This window comes from Helicoverpa armigera, chromosome 13 (assembly GCF_030705265.1).
Source record: "Helicoverpa armigera isolate CAAS_96S chromosome 13, ASM3070526v1, whole genome shotgun sequence".
Classification (NCBI taxonomy): domain Eukaryota; kingdom Metazoa; phylum Arthropoda; class Insecta; order Lepidoptera; family Noctuidae; genus Helicoverpa; species Helicoverpa armigera.
In genome coordinates, this window is record NC_087132.1 from 5,317,410 (window position 1) to 5,337,683 (window position 20,274).

Below are 20,274 nucleotides of genomic sequence, written 5' to 3' on the forward strand. Positions count from 1 at the left end.
CAACGTTACTAAAACTATCGATGTTAATTTATGGAACCGTTACATTGATTTACTTTTGTTAGTGCAGTTGGAAAACTTTTGTAGCTATTCATTTTATGCGCTTCGTTTTGGTTGTCATGCCGAATTATATTTTGAAAAACGGTATATAATTAGGTACGTAAAAAGCATAAGGACAAAAAAGTACAACTCTTAAATAGGTAGATAATAAATATGGAGATGATGTCGCAATTATGGTTTTTTTTTATACATAGCATCTGACTTGAATTGGTTGATTGCATTAAACTTTAAGTATATTGAACTTGATTTTGTCTCAATGTTACTTTGAATGTAATTTTGAAAAAAAAAAGTACAAAAGGGTAAAGAGCATTTGAGAGCAGCCTTCGTGGTTGTTCAAAAATTCAGCATATATGTCATTTTGACTATCCACGTGCATTATTCAACCGTCGTAAACAACCATTGCTGTTAATTTCGAGAGTCGTTTGATAGAGCAGTATTATGTAATGGTCACTGCTTTCACAATAAGAGCACCACCATATATTATAATATGCAAAGCCCGATAAGATAATACTTATCAACATAACCCAAGATAGCGGTATGCATGCGAAGTAAGGAACTAAACATCCGTATTCCAAGTAATCGACAAACATCGTTGAAATCCCTAGCGAGACGGCAATATCGCTGCGATGCTATGTGATTGGCGCGCGGCGTGGGCGGCTGCATAATGAACCGCCGAGCCGGTGGGTGGGGCGGCGGCCGGGGGTGAGGCGCCGTGCCCGCGTCTCGTCCCGTTTGACGCTAGATTGGAATCCGCACGAGCCAGCGCCTTCTGCCGTCAAATCCGTCAACATCTCTATCCCAGTTATCCAAACCTTGATCTGTTATTAGAGGATCTGGTTTTGTTAATGCCCGCAGATTGCATGCATTAATCAGTAGCGTACAGGTTAATAAAAGCTTTATAGACCGTGTAATTGAATATTCTGCTATTGATCACAGGATTTCAAAGAAAACCAGCAGCAGGAATTGACATTTTAACGAAACAACATCTGACAACTTGGCGTAGCGTAATACAAGAAATGTTTACGATTGAAAAAACTTTTTAAACAGAAAATCTCTGAAAGGCAGTAGTACGAATGACCGGTCAAAGCGTCCCGGAGCGAGCTACTTTTCCCCTCGATTGCGGCAACCGCTTCCGGTAGCCTTCCGGTAAAATTCCACACTCAGTTCGAATTTCTTCAACTTACTTCTCTTTTTAATTCGTAGACTGATTGCGAGGTTTAGGGATTATACCTCGAAGCTCTTTTCTATTTATTTGTCTGTTACTTATTTATTTTACTCTACCACTGTAAATTAAATTCTAGTGCTGGGAAGGGAAAACAACATTATAATATTTTACGTTCTAGAATAAAAATTTTACCCACCTCAGGTTAAAAAAGAATGTAAAATAGTTCTATTCTAACAGAACATAGTGGCTTAAACACTGAAGCGTATGTGTTTTACCACAATACCTTGCCCTATGCTCTGACTATCCACATTCAAAATCGATTAACATACCTTAAAATAAGGTAAGGCAGACAGCAGCAACACTGCCTACGCCGTAGTAAACGCAAGCACTACATATAATACGTAATACGTTTTGTGGTAGCCTACATAGCTACGTACCTGGTATATAGCTCTTTTAATTTGGTGGTCGAAAGAGGTTTGCCAACATCGTAGCTTGGGGAATCTACCGGGTACATTAGGTATTCTGTGAATCTACCCACCGAGAGACAGGCGTGAATTTACTATAGAAATACAAGTACACTCACATATATTTATGTTGTTAATGCCTTTACGTGACATTTTGTAGAGGAAGCGGCTTAAACGTTGGCGGATATCAAGTTATTATATAATTAGGTCTTATACTTTGTTGCAAGGATAGAACTTAGTGAAATATATCCAACAAGCACGTGCATAGTGTCATAGCATCTTTAAATTAACTAACTCAAAGTGACTTAATATTTTTTTCAGTGTCGCAAACTCCATGAATGAAATGTTACTATCACTCAAAATACCTAAAGATCTCATAAACAACCTTCAAGTTAACACTCCCATAGTTAATTCCATGATGCGTACAACCGGATACCTCACAGAGATAAGTCTCACAAACAGAGTCAGTCAGGCAGCAAATATTGTGAAGCAGTTTTATCAAAAGTGTCGTATCAGCGGTCCTGTAATTCAATTTCTCCCCTTGACGCGTTAAACACACGGTTAGTGGGCTTTACAAAAAGTTAATATGCAATACTGACACTGTGTAAGGGTTCCGAAGGGGATTGCAATATCAGCGCGATGCCTCGCTCCCCCCCGACGACAAACAAACCCGTACTTTGCAAGTTTAATTATTTTTTCCTCTTCATTTACCTTACTTACTAAATGACATTTTCAATGGAAAAGGCTTTAAAATACCTAAAAACTGAATGTGTCGTAAAGTAATAAAATATTGAAGTACTGTGCCATGTTTTGTGTTATGTAGGAACTTTTGTAAGCTCTATATTTTTATATAGTCCTCATCGTCGCGTTTCCCCGGCGTTTTGCCAAATTTGCTTTACTTGGAAGAAAGAGAGCTCAATTTTTTGATCGCTCGACCGTGTAAACGTCGTCACTCTCAAACGCCAAATGCGCGGCTGATTATTTTATATTGTGATAGATACTTACATATTTTCATAATCTGTTCAATATCTAGGAAAAAGTTTTTAACAATATTTTGACACTCCTCGGGAAATTAAGAGATGACCTTTCAGCCATTATAATGAGAATATACCTCACAGTAGGTAACTTTTAATGGAAAAGCTGGCCGCTACATTATCCGGCCTTTAAATGTTCAAAAGCGATTTCAGTTTCCATCCAACATTTCGAACAAATAATCGCTTGTATTAAATCATTCTTATTAAGCCTACTTATCATTATAGATTGCTATATTTTCATATGCTTGCTATTTCGATGATTTTACCGTTCACAAGGACTTAAAGATCTTTAGTAAGCATAATTAGATTACACATGTACCTACCTAAGTACCAATTGGTATTTTTAACCGACTTCCCAAAAAGGAGGAGGTTATCAATTCGGCCGGTATGTTTTTTTTTTTTTTTTTTCTATGTATGTACATCGATTACTCCGAGGTTTATAGACCGATTTACGTGATTCTTTTTTTGTTCAACGCGGAATAGCTGCCAGTTGGTCCCATAGTCATCAGGTCAGGATCTGATGATGGAAACCCTGAGAAATCGAGGGCAACCTTCGAAAGTTGTAGGCATACATAGGGTAAAAACTTGACACTCAGGTGTATGCCTAAAAACACTAAACAACAGTGAAGGTTTGGAGCTGACCTGATGATGGAGACCAGAGAGGGTCGAGGGAACTCGACAACTGAATATGTAAACTACCTTGTGTTTGGGCTTATATTATTTGTATTGACGAGACCTTTGACAAAGTGAAGGTTTGGAGCTGACCTGATGATGGAGACCAGAGAAGGTCGAGGAAACTCGACAACTGAATATGTAAAATACCTCGTATTTGGGCTTATATTCTTTGTATTGATGAGAACTTTCCACTCATATGGATAGGGACAACTATTCATATCACTGAAAAGCTGTAAATAAAAAACTTTTTTACAAAAAAAATTAAACCGACTTCCAACTAAACTAATTTTAGGTGCATCGGCCTAGAAGGCGGTGGCAAAATTAACTTAGTAACATCCATAAGACACCGACTTCTAGGCCGATGCACCTAAAATTAGTTTTTTTTTTTTGCTTTTTAGTGTTTTTGGAAGTCGGTTTAATTTTTTTTGTAAAAAAGTTTTTTTGTGAATTATTTTCTAAGAACATGGACGCTTTCCTAATTTCTTAGGAAAAAAAGTGATTTCAAGGAATGAATAAAACCTATCAAGGCCTGCCGTACGGATTCATAGCTTTTAATATTCTGGACAACATCAAAGAGAAGTCAAAATTCCATAATTTTCCTCACTCGATTTAACAAAAAGCCACCGTAGTTAAAAGTTAAAAATAGACCATTGCTTTTTCTTTAACGACGAAATAATATTATTATGGAAGTGTGAAGCTTTACCGAGAATAGATTTACACAGCAATTAACTTCATTTTGCTTAACGAAAAAGAAAATATTTCTTATAGCAGTCATGAATTAATTTGCAAATTAATCATGAATTTTCTTACCAGTTGATAATTAAACTTTTCTTAGATTCGGTAAAAGAGCGTAGGTTTATAACTTGTTTTCTTTGCATATTGCAAAAATAACTCAAATTATCCTCATAAAAATAGTTGAAAATTCACGCCTTTAAATATTTACCAACCCTTTAGAAAATCCTTCCACCCGTTGCCTCTACCATAACATATCTTTATTTACAAAAACACATATCGCCTCACTTTAACCTCGTTTATAAAATAAATGGGATTTATAATGTGAATTTATAAATGGGGAGGCCTTAATGCTTCATCATCATAATATATATTTTCTTTCAAGCATTCGAATAAAAAAATGAAACCGTAACGCGCGTCATTTCGCACTCTGTTTTTATTTTATTATCGTAATTATGATTTAGACATACATAGGTATATACCCATGCTGCCCAGCTGTGTCAAATATACTGCTATATTCAAGAATAGATGCTGAGAGATATGGGAAGATACCTAAATTCGATAAGATGGCGTGTCTTGTAGCGGCGCATATAAAGCGTTAATCTGGTCACGGAGTCCGATATGATTTTCTGGTAAAACAAATAGAAAAACTTTTGTTTTGATGACAAAAAATTGGTTTTAAACAACTGGTGCGCTGTTCCAGCGGAGAGGACTATAAAAGCTGTTACAAAAACACGTCACGATGAATCTCTATGTTCAGGAGCGTAGCGTTCACTCAAAACAACGGTCCGCTGCACGCGTCGCGCCCGTTCCGAATTTGCAGCCTAAAAGGTTACAAAAGGCTTGAGAAAAATCCCAGTGATAAAACTGTACTCATGCACAGTAGGTATGTATTACGGTCACGCAACATTTTACGTGGGAACGAAGCCAAAAACTGACGACACTGCACTCTGTTGGACTTTTTTCCTCCACCCCAGTTAATGTATGCTCAATTTACAAACTTGGAACCTAGTTACAGTACACACGTGCTGCTACGAAGTGCACATAATACAGTAAAACTAAAGCAGTACCTACCAATAGGTAGCAAAAGTTTTAATCAAAACTGAGATTTGAAAGGGATTTTGGTGTTGTGTTCATGTTGTTCACGTTTGGCGTTGAGTTTACGTAACAATATCAAAATAGCATAACATAAAATAAGTGTGTAGGTTATGTTATTCGCTTTAATTATCATCGTGTATGAGTTTCTATTTTCTTTTTCGCTTAAAGCCTAAGTATAAACCTTAGCGCTGCAGTATGTTTCTACAATTTTTAAACGTTTTCACCCATATTTATTACTACATAACCGTATCCCGGAATGGTATCCTAGAGAAAGCAGTAGAAGTAGAGGAAGACAGCCCAAGCGATGGGAAGACGATTTGAAGCAAGTGGCTGGACCAGAATGGCTACGAACAGCAAAGGATAGAAGCAAATGGAAATTCTTAGAGGAGGCCTTTGTCGAAAGACAAGCTGTTAAGAGGAGAGACAAACCGAATGCCGAGAGTTCATCTTAGTTAATATGTTTTGTTACCTTTATCGTTTAATGCAATGTACAGTTATATATGTAGGTTAGTAGTTGTTTAAGTTAAACTCTTGCAGCAATAAAGGCTTATTTTATTTTTTAACCGTATCCCACGGTCTTTCTTCGTGCCGTGGAAACTACTACCCGAATAAAATATAGCCTATGTCATCCGGTGATAGTGTATCTTCCCGACAGTAAAATAATTTTTCAAATCGATACAGTAGTTTCTGAGCCTTTAGGGTACACAGGCTCAGGATCACAAACAAATAAAAAAGCCTCTAAGTATAGAAAACAATACACTTGTTAAGCATTATAAAACATGTTGAAGTGCTATCCATACTGATACAGTAGTTTCGAAACGCATTGGTTAGAAACACCGAGCCAAACAAAAGACGGAAGACAGCATTTTAAAATCTTCAGAGCTTATTTCGAAATCACAGACAGACACTTCCATTTTATTTGTGTAGTCTGAACTCAAAATATTTCCACGCTGACAAACACAAAATATTACGGAAGACTATGAAAGTATAGTTGAAAACAATAAAAGATTAAAACAGTGTTCGCAATACATATTTCAAAGGTTTCAAACTACTTCAACTTTTGCAGAAAGATTGAAAGGCTTTGCTTACAGACATTTCATTTTATAATGCTGAAGTTTATTTTACGTTCATACTTTTATAATTACGTTTGCGTCATGTAAATTAATTCATTCAGAGATAACAAATAAATATGGATTATGCTGTCGGAGAGAGCAAAATTGTGGTTTATTTGTGAAGCAAGTAGAACAGTTGGCGGGAAAGCAATTATGCTCACTGTCGGCCACCTATTTCAAATTGGATAGTGTTGCCGGATACTCGCTAGATATGATTACACGTTATTGAAACGTACTCAAGCGGGAATCATTTCAGTGCGTTCCAAGTATTAAAAGAATAATACCGTATGGGTAGCACCTACGTGTGTACGACCTTATTGACAGTGAATACAATCGAGGTTTTTATCCCTTCACTTTTTTTGCTGAAAATAAAGTTAATACTGTTATAAAAAAACTAGTGTTTTGTGTGCGACACTGGTAAAATATAAGGGTTAAATTATAATTAGTCAATAACACAGCCAAAGCCGTTCCAGGAATCTAGTTAGCTTTCACCTTTGAATACTTAGAATATTCTGTAAACTATTTTAGTTTTAAAATATGGTATGACCTACAGACCGACCTATATAGTAAAAAGTAATTTTAATTACTAAACTTGTGTGCTGCGGGAAAATATTCGACTGAAATTCAAATGGAAGCTTCATAAAAAATTAGGTCAAAGTTGATACCTACTCAGGGCCGGTTGCTTTTAATCCTTAAAAAACCTCTAGGAAGTGTAAGCGTTGCCGTCTCTGCGGGCCGTAATAACACTAACTCTTATAAACTGGGATTATACCACTCTCCGTAACACGACTTAAATTCAAATATGCACTTGCTTAAAAATGGTGCATATTTCGAGAATATTATAACATGATAATCTCATAGTTCTAATCTTAAGTATATGCTTATTAAATTGGAGATGGTTTTCGGAAAATACACAGATTTTGGGAGAGTAAAATGGTAGGTATGTATATTTTAACTTTTGATAGAATACTTATAGACTGCTCGTGCCAAAGGGTCAAAGGCACCATTTTGTCAACACAAGGAAAGGATGTTCTACAAGAGTGTTCATATGTACGCTCATCAAGAGTGATCATAGAACGCTTAATTAATTCAAATAAATTAAGATTGACTTATTACGCTATACCTACCCTAAAACATTAATATTTAGTTGACTTTCGTATTTCTGAAATTTCTGTTTGCTAGCTTTCCTATAATCGCTAAATCATTGCTATATCTAAAACTACATATACTATAATAAATACCTATGTTTATATCTAAAATTCAAAAAGGCCAACGAAATAAATGTAAAAAGACATTAAATGTATTTTCTTATGTCATGTACTATTTTCCCATTACATGAATTTACCACATTAATTAAACTAGAATTAACAAATGTCTAAGAATAAACCGCTCCATTCTAGCGTTCACTTCCTTTCAAATAAATAGTTGTACAAAAATGCCTGGAATGCAATATTAAACAGATAGTAAAGTCGGGAATACGAATTTGCATAAACATGCAATTAGAGCTAGGGAAGGGACGTCCCCGCAGTGATAATATTGAAGAAGAAACCCCGGTCATTCATAATATTAACATAGACATTAGTCATGCATTTACGCAAAGCTTGACACATATTCCTGAAAGGCTGAAATGTTAATTGACTACCCTTGGTTAATGAATACCTTATAATTATTTGAAGTAACGTATTCAGACATTAGCGCCGCTCGAAGCACGTCAGTTCCTACTTCAACAAATTGACTTCCGTAGAAGTACTTCCTTCCTTTTAAGTTTTAGAACTCTGTTTTGAATTTTATGCTTCTTTTTCTTCTTGTTGAATTACGGTTTTAACTCTTTACGTGCCGTCATTACATTTTTATATTGTATAGCTCTCAACAAAATGAAGAAAACAGAGCATGTATTAATCATTAAAAGATTGTAATTACGACGTGTTTTCAAGTTAAATATAAAGTTCAAACACACGATTTTCACTCGAGCACATGTTTAAATTTCGACAGTCAACGTTTAAAATCGTACTTTGATTTAACTTTTCCTGTTTTATGTAAATTCCAAGTTATTCGCCTACTTATCACCTCTCTTCGGCTTCCCCACTCCCCCCTCCTCAGTTAAGAAGAGACTCTAGAGCTTACTAGCAGTTCTGTTATCTAATATTATTAGGCGCCAGTTTAACCGTATGTGGCCCGCTAAGAATAGGTCAGGCCAGCTGCGCCCGTGGGGATTGTAAGACATGACTAAGGACAGCGTGCATAAATCAGGTCAGATGGCCAGCGGCGTCCATCTACATATTAATAATAATATTCGAAATACCGCACTGCAATTTAATCGCTATGCAATTGTGATGATTATCCTGTTACACAAAGCTGAAAACCTACTTCAATTATTATCAATGATCAATATTCGGACGCAGACAATGTAGAAAGTACAATGTGGCCATTCGCCGTAATAGAAAACCCACGATAGTATTACCAAACCCTTAACGATTTTAGTTATCAGCACCCACACAAACAGTCATTTGTTTGTAAAACTCAGAGGAGAAAGTTCAAGGACGCATTTGATTACTTCGTCGTATTAATTTACTACAAGTAGTTCACATTTTGAAAGCAAAAGGCATTTACGGTTTACAGCTGAGATAAGGTTTACATAAGATTGTACACAAGACAAGATACTGTACATAGTACAATAAATCCTGCAAGTAAGATGCAACAAAGAAAATCGTGGCCGATAAAAGGCTACGTGGTCTTGCAACCTCTAAGACTCCACTATTGTTAGACAAAACCAGTGCAGAGTGAGACGCGCATCTAAACTAACATAGTGTAGGACACCTTCAAAACGATTTGCTAAAAGTGCCTTGCAAAGATTGGATACTTAAAGCTGGGGAGCGGACTCAGGGTTGCTTTTTGATGGCGTACATAATTCTGGAACCACACTGACTTTCGTTTGCAATATAAACATGCAATAAGGTGTGGGTTTAGAGCTCAATTTCAGATTAGTATTAAACTTTTAATATTCTATGCGAAAGTTTATATTTAAATCAATCTTAACTTACTCTAAAGGTCATAACATATTGTTAGTTTTCCCTGCTTGCATAATATTGCGTAGAAACATTGTAACATATCTAAAATCGTGTGTGGTATCTAGGTACTTGCTACCCACTCGATATTTCGTTCATTTACTTACTCAAATAACCACTCTTTCGATGTGTAGGTGGACGTTCACCCACTTAGAGTAAACAAGAAATATTTTTCTGAGTTAAGTTTCTAAGTTATAAGAGGCTTTCATAATTACAAATTGAATTTACTTTTAGAAAAATTAAAAGCACAAATAATTCTGAATAAGTTCAACGCTTTTCTTCAAGGAAAGAGGTATAATATTAAACTGAATACTGTTGTATTTCCAGAGCGGAACGCTCTTAAAATCGAAACTACATAATATTGAGCAGCACTACAACCCCAAACCACCCCGAGGGACTTATTTGCAACAATCTGTGTTCACAAATAATATTACGAGAGCTGCTTTGTGTTATATTAACTTTAGATTTATAGATATTGAAACGTCTATGAATATTTTTGTTTGTTTACCATCAACTTACTGTGGTTAGTAAACAATTTGTTAAAAAACAAATAACTAAAATAAACCATTGCAGATAGCAAAATAGTAAATAAAATAGAATGTTATCAAAACAGCGAAAAAAACTTGTTTCACGTCAAAGTACCACCCAATGAAAATAAATATGTAAACCATTAAGCGATACATACCCCAATACCTATAGAATAGTTTCATGTTTTCGACCTTGATAACGTAATCTTAACACTACATAAATACTGTCATGAGTTCAGGAGTTCATGTATCTATTATCACATTTCCCATTACAATAAAGTATTGATGTAGGTGCTCATATAGTGACTAACCCACGAAGCAATTTTGATTCCCTTACCCTCTAAAGATAAGTAAAGCATGTTCACATAAGCAACCATACGGATGCGGTTTAGTTTTATCCGGTTCATATATCTAGAAATTTATGTAAGCAACATGAAACAAATACCGTGTATCGAACGAGTGACATCGAGAGCGGCTGACCACTCATCCTCGACGATAGAGACGATCAGCCGCCACAAAATAGACCAATAGAGTCCATTCCCGTAATGTAAAAGGGCAATGAACGTAACAATATCGTAAAAGCGATGTAGTCAGGTCACAAACGGTGGGGGACACGTGAACACCCGAATTTTCGTCATAATTCCGAGGAGTTAACGGGCTCCCGGGAATCACTTTCATTTTCACTTAGCGCCACCGACTGCTCCATAACCATTAAATCCTCTTGTTTACTACTGCTCTTGGTCGGTTCAAAGGCACTGCCCCCGCCCCTTATCTAACTTATTCACAGAGCAAACTAAACAATAAACAGAAACGTACCCATTTTAGTAGGTACAGTCATCTCCAAACAAGATACAATTTTAAATCGCCGCCTGCACGAATTTTAAGCTTGGTATAAATTAAATATTCAAATTCAAAAGTACGAGACTCAAATTCCTTTTGTTATCGTTCTTCTTGCGCCTGTTTATTTATATTCTGTGCTGAAATGAAAAATAGAGCACTTGTTACATAAGTTTGTGTGATGAGCTTGTCTGTGCCACTGCTCAGCATTTTATTTTGTCTACAATCCTTTATGTTGTGTGAATAATATACTGGTGAAATACATACATGCTCCTTTAATTTTCTACACATTTGATCTTCATAAATGATGGGGTTCATTCTTCAAATTCTAGATATCTGTATGGACTTGAAAAGGGTCGCAAAAAAATATCAAAATAATGATTAAAATAATGCAGTTTTCTTGGCACCCTTTTTTTCGATTTAACTATTGACAAAAAAATATAAAATATACTTATTCCTGCTTACATTGAAATTACTTCACCATTTCACTACAGAGTATCACTGAAGTGAAACTGAACGGCAAAGTTTTTTCAAGGTTCAATATAATGACCTACTTTCTTATACTTCAGCTAAATTCGCGCAATGCCAATCTAACCCCACATGCAAATCTTTTCAGTGAATCAGAATCATGAAGAAATCGTCATCAGAACCAGAGCTGTAGTGAGTATCCAGCTACCCAATTTTAAAGCACATAAAATTAGTCTTTATTTGCATCTCACTAAAGGTTTCATTCCTTTTATGTTTCAGTACACAAATAGTTTCTAGCTATATATGTAAATGTGCAGACATATGATAGAACTTTATTTTCGTTCTCATTTCCCTCACTGCTGTTCGCGTCGGGACTTCAAAGCAATGTTCACCAGTAATATGTTGCGTTTAAAGATAGCCCCAATGCACCAACAAAACATTTTATGTATATGTAATCTTAGATACTACTTTCAACATCTAAAATCGCGCTGTTGATCAATAGTGAAACTAAAGCTAATTAGCCTACCCTTTGTAACATTTGGCTGATAGAAAAAGTTTTTCTGTCGAATGCTAGCAAAAGCAGACTACAAATCCTTAGCTTTTTTCGATGTTTTAATAAATATCTCTCATATTGACCCTAATCTATTGCAATCATCTGAACTACGATACCTAACCTTTATAAAGTGACTCTGAGAGTGCCTAAACGCTATAAAATCAATCATTTCGACAGGCTTAACTAGCAATTTGGTCCAATGAATAGCTAATACGTCCCAGCAGTAAGATTAACATCTGAAAGTATATCGATAACCCTGTCACGTCAAAAGTGTTACTGTCCTAAAGGGGAGCATAAATAAGTACCTTGTCGACTGGACACTTCCCCTGAGGTCTGAACTTTAGAGGGTTAAGTTGGTTAACTCATTAAAAACTGGTTAACTGCGAGGTCGTAGATGAAAGCGATGTTCGACGCTAACCGTTCGATACTAGAAATTATTTTGCGACACACAGTAAACACTAAACAACATGCTGTAATAGAATCTAATACCTACTGCTGGCATACTTAGTTCTCCTTTTAACATTTTAGACAAGGGACTTTTTACCATCTCAATTCTTAAGGAAAAGGCTCTGTTATTTTCTAACTTAAAAAAATAACATATATCTAAATCGACTATGGAAATCATCAAAATCACTTCTGCGGGTGTAGTGGTAGATAATGTAAAGAAATGATGAATTATGAAATAGTACATGTGTCAAATCAATTTCCATACATGGTTCCTGACCTGCACATAATATGCCACGAATGCTTATATAACATCCGCAAATGATGCAACTCTATGTGCCTCGCTTGCTCACTTTTCACACTTGTATTTTTAATTCGTGGCTAACGCGTTAATTAAGCATTTAGTTTGTGAAAGTTGGGCGCGCAAATTGTTTAGTTGTTGGTGTTTTTACTGCACACGTTTAGCCGAAGTTGGACATTCGGTGGGATGCTATAAACTGAATTATTCACAGTAATTTGGTCTGCTGTGACACGAATACACATAAAACGGTATTCTTATCTCATCCGAAATATCGGGCACGTACCAAAGTCATAATTCCACGATGAAGTACCGCATGGGCAGGGAGCGCGCCCTTTGCAGTGGTGAGAGTGGTGATTCACTGTTACGATTACCCGCATATACCGGAAACTCTGGCCCGTTTTTTTTCTTTAGGAAACAATGTAACAGCACCACCTGAGAACCGAAACGGGAGAAAACAAAAAAGCCCATTACGTAGAATCTACCTGCACAGTGTACACACATACATACACGCTTACAACTCCCCTTATGAGGTAAACGTGGATTGATATTACACAAAATATTTATGTAACTTTTTACGTTTTATTTTTTTTATTCCACGACGTACTTACTACATCACTATTGCTATTACCGTAGCCTACTATTTCACACTGTTTTCCCTAAGATTTATCGTCTTGTTAATCTAAAAGTATTCAAAGCAAAGTTATCGCATCCCCGGCAAACGTCTTCTAAACTGAAAAGTTGGCGTTGCTCACATTACTGACGTTTAATATTGCAGAATGTATACCTCATGCAATTTTCAGGGTTGCAGACGCGACATGGAACTTTGGGTTAAGTAAAAGCTTAAAGAAATAGAGCTAATATGAAGGTAGGTATATTGAAGTATCAAAGATCTTCGACTTTTTTATCGGAGGTGATCAGAAATCTTGCCCTCAAGGCACTTTTGATTAAAAAAATCATTAGTTTAATAACAACAGATAAGTAACAGACAAGGACAGTAACAGATAATAACGTATTACTTAAAGAATACTTATAAACTGCCAGTTTCTATCCCGTAGCCTGACCTCGGTATTGCCTGTTTACCCATCTTGTAAATCAAAGCAGCTTAACACAACATCACGTGTTGTGTTAAACATGTGAACCTTACTTTGTAAACTAAAATAGGTAAACCAATATTTATTTATTTATTTATTTATTTTATTTGGGAAAACAAACAGTAGTACATTAAGGGTAGACAATAGTCTTAACTTTAAACTTAACATAATACATTCATAATAATGCAAAAAAATAATAATGCAGATACCGAATACTACGTAATGCATGGCTCATTAGACAAGTAGATTCCGAAAACACAGAAGCTGAAGCTATAGAATATACACACAGAAAATATTCTCGCGAAAAGAGCTTCATAAAAGACATGTTCACCGCCAAATTCAATATAAAAGTGGCCTGAATTCCTTTCGGATTATATCGTTTGCACTAAAGTGTTTATGACGTCATAGTTTGTCGTCCAACTTCGATCGAGACGAGTCGAGTGAGCATCACCTTTGATCGCTCTCTTGATAAGACTCCAGCTGCCACCTGATGCATACCAATAGAAAATAGCAATCTAGACTACTCGAATGCTTATTATAAGTTTTGTATGGAATTTTACAGCTTCGACAAGTTTGTTCGTTGTATCAATTGTTAAACTTATCTTAATTACACATTAGAATAAATCTTAATAATGTACAGAATCAAAATATTGCTAAAGACAGTAAACCCATGTTATGTTGTATCTATTAACATTAATTTTTACTTTCATACATAAAAAAAATGCTTTCAGGCGCGTTTAGTAACATTAATGCGAATGAATCATAGTCATATATTCTGTTGGCCGTGTAGGTCATATATTCTGTAGGCCGGTTACCTATCAGCATACGTAAACAAAATCCTTCTCTCTTTCGAACTAAACTTAATTTGATGTATGTAAGCTTCTTTATGAAGACCCTCCAAGTATTCTTGCTTAATTTGGAAGCGCCATAAACCTTTATGCTATCATTTGCAACACGATACGATATATGGCCTACGAGAAACGACTTCAGCAAGATTTTCATATTCACATATTTAAAATTCATATCTAAGAAGTATAGAAGAACAATGTCTGGGTATAAAGTGTCCATAAATTAAAACGTTCTCGAGGGGCGAGTCTCAGTTTCCTGTCTCGGTATAAATAATTGGCGAACGATGAAATTTATTACGCAGACAAATTTTGACAAATCTGTGGGCCGAGTGCCTGAAAAAATCTTTGATCAATAACAATCATTTATTTCCGAAGTTTTGGTCCTTTGCTTTATGAAGCACTTCGGTTTGTGTTACAAATATTTTCCATTTAACATGTGTGTATTGCATGTATCTATATTTTGTACTAGAATTAGACATTTCAAGCAACAAAATTACCTCCGTGTGGTAATATAAGTAGTTTAGTGAGGTATACATTCCCAATACAGACACAAAAAATACAAAAACCTTGAAGTGAGATAAATAATCTAATTCGTAAAATAATAACGGTGACATTAGGCAGCCCATTTTATAACTTACCTACTTGCATTCATACTAACTTCCCACTAGTTCTCACCCACCAACTTTTGAAATCACAAATAATTACGACGATTCGCGAATAAATATAGCATTTCACGTAGATACATCACTTACGCCTGTTACCTGCTATTTTTCCGCAATTTGCCAACTCAAGACATTTGACACTAACGACCTCCAACTACCTGAATACGAGATAGTTCTCATTTACTGAAACAACGGAGCGTAAAACTGATATCTCTATGATTTATATTTGGCACCGTCGTAAATTAATAACTTGGAGACATCATTACGATGTTTTGGTCGTTTATTTAACGAAGCGTTTTTCGAGCATTATTATTAGATTTTGGGTGACAAGGATTGTTTTTTTTTTTTAATTTAATATTGTTTTCTACCAAGACTACGTTGACACGAAATATTTTTATAAATACTAGAAGTGCTCGTTAAAATTTATAAGAAAGCTCTTTTTTGTAAGTTTTTAACATGCAATATAAAATTCTGACATTTAATAAATCAGTCACAAAATCCTGCTCACATTCTGAACTGAAAGCTCACGACAGGTCGACGATGAAGAAAACTGAAAAAGATAAAGCGCTGCAATCATAAAAGTCAGTTGTAAGATCAAGTTTTTACATTTGCTAATAATAAAGCTTAAGTTGCAAATATTCTTTGTTCGTTTACTAACTACCGGTCCGATTTAAAAAATATTTTCGGTGTTAGAGCCGCGAGTGTTTGGCAGAAACTGGTGGATGAAAAGTTCATGGATTAATAATATTTATTTTTATTTACATTTTATAGTGCCAGAATGATCAATCCAGATTAACCTTATAAATAAATACAAACATAGTTAGGTTTCAGTTAATTCATTACCGAGAACCACTGAGAAATGTATTGTGAACCCGGTATAAGTAGTTAATTCAATTATCAAAATTCAATAGTCAATTCTGCAAGGTTATTAGCTAAAAAGTACAACGTCATAAATACACAGCTCTTTATAGTATACAATTCAAGTTTTCCTGAGCTTGCGGGTCTTTGCTTCGATGCACTTAATATACATATAAATAGGGCAATTTGTAAATGACCCATAAAAATCGACTTATAGAGCTTCTAAATCCAATGAGGTCAAACAACACGACACATGGAAGCGCCGGCAACGCAACCAAAGCGTCTACACTCAAAGACTGATTGCGGTAGTCGAGCCCTTAATGAAAACCGGCACGTATTTTGTTTATTTTGCCATTCTATTAATTAGGGACCTTGTTTACTGTTTCAATACGACAAGTCTTAAATAAGCTTCGCACGAATGAACTTTTATCAGTTTAATTTATTTATGTATCCGCGCAGAAAGTAAATTGCTTCGCCAACAAATTTTCTACGTACACGCACAAAACATCTCATTTTCTGGTTCAGAATTTACTTATATAAAAATTAAATCATTTATCTGAAACATAAATTGCGGACGCAAATTAATCTGAGTAAAATGCTTGATCCATAGAAAAATATTAAGTGAGCCGAGGGAAATAATTTTCTTGGGAGTATAAATTAAATCAAGTACCTTGATGGTAAAGTGCGAGCCAAGTGCTTATAAAAGCAGTGGAGAACTGCTGACTGGGTAACTCTTACTTTTCGTTGTAAGTATACAAAAAAAAATCAACCCTTTTATGAAACGGACCTTGTTCTACCTGTATGAATGTCTAAACCAGTATTGTATTATGTGTACGGACATTACGAAATAAAATAAGCATTTTTCGCTTTGCATAAAATGGCAAGGACGCACGAGGACGGAGGAAACAATGAAACATTATTAAAAAGTACGTGAGGAATAGAAATATAAAATTGGGAAGAACAATGATGCACTCAATGGAATGGCTTCTCATGTAATTACTTCGATCCTAAAAAGATCTCAAATTCATCACATGTAGGCCGGGTACAAATGAGGCCAGTTTACGAGTTTATTTGTTTTATATTGCGCCTCGAACGCAATTTCCTCAAGTAGTTATCCTATTTTTCCGCTCAATAGACAATGGAAACAGACCTGTAGATGGGCCGTAACCATCAAACAATGATTGATATATTATAGAGAGGTTGGTTTTATCTTGGCAAACATAAATCATTTTAGGCTCATTTAATGTCACAGTGAGTTCTTACCAATGTGATAGGCGGTTCTATGTTGATTGATAACACTACAAAATGCTTCAAACAGTAAATATCATGAACTGTCAACTTCTTGTTAATCTCTTAACATGATAATCTCTTTGTTCATTTGTTTAAATGCATCAAATCTCATTGCTCATTTGTTTAAATGCATCAAACTCAGGAACACATGTACCTACACCAATTTGAAACATATTTAATTGTTAGATCACCCACGTATCGATGGAGTTCCTTTCAACCATCCAATTTTTATAAGTGCCATTAAGAGTATAGTGATAAGTCTGCAATAGTAATTAATCGCTATTATCATGGTGTCGTGACTACAACGTACATCTGTCATAATTTTATTGTTAGCCTACTGGGGCTATTTATGTAAGCACATACTATTTTCAGTATCCCGACATTCGTTAAGTCTAGATGTTCACGTTTGTTAATTCCACTCATCAGTCAGATTTCCTTCGTACAAGGAACACGCTAGGATTCCTTTTAAGCGTTTATTTATGTCTACATTACTTACTGCTAACTGAGATTCCTGCGAATCCACCTACGTATGTAGGTACACTTTGTAGAACTTATAAGTTAACAGCTACCTATATTTATGGTTGTTACATAATTTTGAAGTTGTTTGTATAATTTTGTTGTTATGTAATACATGGGATGTGGGGTAGGTATTACCTAACCTAAACCTCAAAAACTGCTGTATCCACCGCCACGGTCATCACAATTTTTTCACTTTACATGTGACATGTATTGAAATAACATTTTTTGTTTTCAAACCTGAAATTCCATTGAAAATGAACGTATTTTTCATTCGTTTTACCTTAACCTTATTTTCTGTTATGTGCTCGCGTCAACGTACTACCGCTGAAAACGAATCAAAGGATACGTCAGCCGGTACGATAGAAGTACTTTTAATTTTATTATAAGGTTTCACTTTGCACGTGCTCCGGGAAATGTCCTGACGGAATCGGATGTGAACCAAAATTGTGGGAAAACGTCGTGGTTGTCAGATTGATGCATGAGTTCGTGTTTTTCTTTGTGCTCGAACCATCAATCTTACAGATCTATTAACGTCGTCTTTAGCGCTCCTCCTAATTATCCGAGCAAGCTCTCTAAAATCCCCGGAGCTTATATGGAGCAAGGATACACAACATCATATTAAATTGTTTTCCTAATCGTTTAAACAATCCCATTGAAAACTAACTAGATTTCTAATGAAAAAGAAAGTTGTTACGCAATTTGTCCCCAAACTTATTCTTACTATTTAGATATTTTCCTTCCAAATTTTAAGATTGATTGAATAAAAGTGAAATCTGGAATCTAATTTTGGAATTACTTTTATCATTGCGATCGTATCAATTTAGTATTTACTGAGTAGAAAACTCATTTCTTATTATTCCCTATTTTTAGAAAATAATGCGTAACTAAGGCACCTACTACTAGGCATTTTACACAAACGCGTGTTACTTTGTAATAGTGGAATAGCTGGGTGAGTGGTTTAGTGGGCAGCATTATTTTGAGTATAGGCGATAATTCAGCGCGTGCCATGTGAGTAACGCTAGTCATAACCGTTTTTCTCTTCAGACGCATAACATTTTAGAAGGATTTATCTACATTTTGTAGCAGTGTTTACGTAGCATTATATATTCTCTCTGCATGTACAGGGAACTCTAATGTAACATTTGTGGGATAAGAAGAATCCATTTTGTGAAACCCTAAAATCTTCGTTGCAATTGCGGGGGTTTGTCGCGCAAACAGGCAATAAATGCTGGCAGAATAAGCCAAGCTAGGATCGTTGCGGTACCTACTGTCGATATTGTTGTGTGGGCTTTAAACAATGTGTTTTACTTTAAATAAAAACATTCGTTGAATTGTAGCTACATGCACGAACATTTACATCGTATAAATGCTCTTAGAAAGTGTAAAAAGAAAAGGCTGTTGCCGTTCCGCGAAATTGACTACGAGAGCTTTCTTGTGAAGTAATCTGGAAATATTCCCAAGAAAAATAAAGTATCAGACAGGCATCTGAGTATCGCATTAAGCCACATCTACCCATCTCCCTACACGGAGTATAGACCAGAGACGAAAACAAAGAGATAATTGTCGTTCCTTTAAGTGATGTATCGTGTCAAATATGTGGTAGAAAAAGTCGTCTTTTATATAGACATATTGCGTGAGCGCTCACTGTGAAGCATATAACCGATAGATAAGATCCTTCTAATGACAAGTGAGGCAGTAGGTACTCTTGTGTAGCTCTGCTGATAAGTTTATAGGGAACATAAACACTAACATTCGTTCTTATGTGATACAGTTAACAAGTCTCAATACTATCTAAACCTTTTTCCTCTCGGAGATCTCTCAAGGCTCTAATAAATTAAATTAAACAATTCAGTATCCTTATCTGAGAGAGAAATAGTGCCTGTAATATTCCAACTTAATGTCACTCTTAAGATTATATCACAGCTTAAGCCCCTTTGTGCTGGCTACTTTAGCAACCGCGTAACTTAAATCACTACAATTAGGTTACAAAACAAATCTGAGACAAAACTCGGCTTGGCTCCGAACAGAGCAACCGAAATGAGCATAAGAAGAAGGAAGTCATTAATAAAGCATCATGAATATTCTCTTCATCCGAATGTTTACCGGGCTATTGTTCGAATGCTTCGCTATAAATACTCTTCCCGAGGCACGCTATTGTAAAAAAAATTTGCCTAGGACTCATCGGGTCACTTTCTTAAACTAAGTTATAATTAAGTAAGACACATAATTAAGTCGATACACAAGCTTCTAACAACTTACAATTATAAGTAAAAAATAATTGATTCAACTATTTCAGCACAATAAATAAAAAAGAAAATAGTTCAATGAAAAGTATGAACGTTTGGGCGTTTGCCAATACTTGCGAGACAATTCATTTGTTTTCGTCGAAGTATGCTCGTTTTGAACAAAACATTGTAATCGCTTCGCTAAATAGAACCTTTAACTTTCGTGAGTATTCAACACCAAACCTAATT